At 55.6% G+C, this 1,156-nt stretch overlaps 1 protein-coding gene across 1 annotated transcript in view; it reads right to left on the bottom strand.

Annotated features, from left to right (window-relative positions):
• Positions 1-1,156, bottom strand: part of TRPV1 (transient receptor potential cation channel subfamily V member 1) — a 26,851-nt gene that overhangs the window by 22,391 nt on the left and 3,304 nt on the right. The gene's annotated exons all lie outside the window — the stretch shown is intronic.

Here is a 1,156-nt window from a genome sequence, read left to right as displayed (position 1 = left end):
AGTATCCTGGCCTTTAAAGTTTTGGCTTTTTTTTTTTTTTTTTTTTTGAGAGAGCGTCTCTCCCTGACACCCAGGCTGGAGTTTAATGGGGGATCTCGGCTCACTGCACCTCCCAGGTTCAAGTGACTGTCATGCCTCAGCCTCCCGAGTAGCTGGGATGACAGGCATGGGCCACCATGCCTGGCTCATTTTTGTATTTTGAGTAGAGATGGCAACACTTAGGCTTTTGGAGCTGGTGGGTCTCCCAGGCCTGAACACCTGGAGATGAGCAGGCAGCAGCATCGTGTGTCGTTGGTCACGTGAGCGGATGCGAGTTTCCACTCTGGTCCTGGCCCCTTTCCCCATCCCAGCCGCGTTCCCAGGCTCCCTCTCGCTGTGGCTGGGCATCCCCACTCCCCGGCACCCAGGGCTGGCCCACGCCTTCCTCCCATAGCCTCTGCTCCCCTCGGGTCTCCACCTATGGCCTTTTTCCTCCTTCTGCCCTTTCGAAAATCCTACCACCTCTCAGATGCTACTTCTCCTCAGGATCCAGCACTGATGCCGCCTCCTCTGTGAAGCCCCCAAATCACTGCCCTGGTCACGCTTCCTGCCATCCTCTGAAGAGTGGCCCAGCCCACTGACCGTCCATCCCACACAGCCCACCATGTGGCCTAGCAATGGCTGTCTGTCACTGCTATATTTCTCCATCTCTCCCATGCTCTGAGACCTCCTCCGGGGCAGGGACCTTGCCTGATCCATCTAAGAAGAAGCTGTACTGGGCCGGGCACCGTGGCTCACACCTGTAATCCCAGCACTTTGGGAGGCCAAGGCCAGTGGATCACCTGAGATCAAGAGTTCAAGACCAGTCTGGCCAATATGGTGAAACCCGCTTCTCTACTAAAACTACAAAATTACCCAGGCATGGTGGTGGGCACCTGTAATCCCAGCTACTTGGGAGGGCAGGAGAATCGCTTGAACCCAGGAGGTGGAGGTTGCTGTGAGCTGAGATGGCGCCATTGCACTCAGCCTGGGGGACAGGGCGAAACTTCGTCTGAAAAAAAAAAAAGAAGCTTCGCTGGGTGCTGGGCACCAGGGGGAAATGAGAGCAATCAGATCCTTCTCATCCCCATTTCCTTAGGAAGTTAGGGAGACTGATGCTCTGGCAGTGGCTAGAATC

This window comes from Sapajus apella, unplaced genomic scaffold, assembly GCF_009761245.1.
Source record: "Sapajus apella isolate SASKATOON/1434 unplaced genomic scaffold, GSC_monkey_1.0 scaffold202, whole genome shotgun sequence".
Classification (NCBI taxonomy): Eukaryota; Metazoa; Chordata; class Mammalia; order Primates; family Cebidae; genus Sapajus; species Sapajus apella.
Note: the sequence above shows the minus strand (reverse complement) of the source record. Positions and strands in the feature narration are given on the sequence as shown.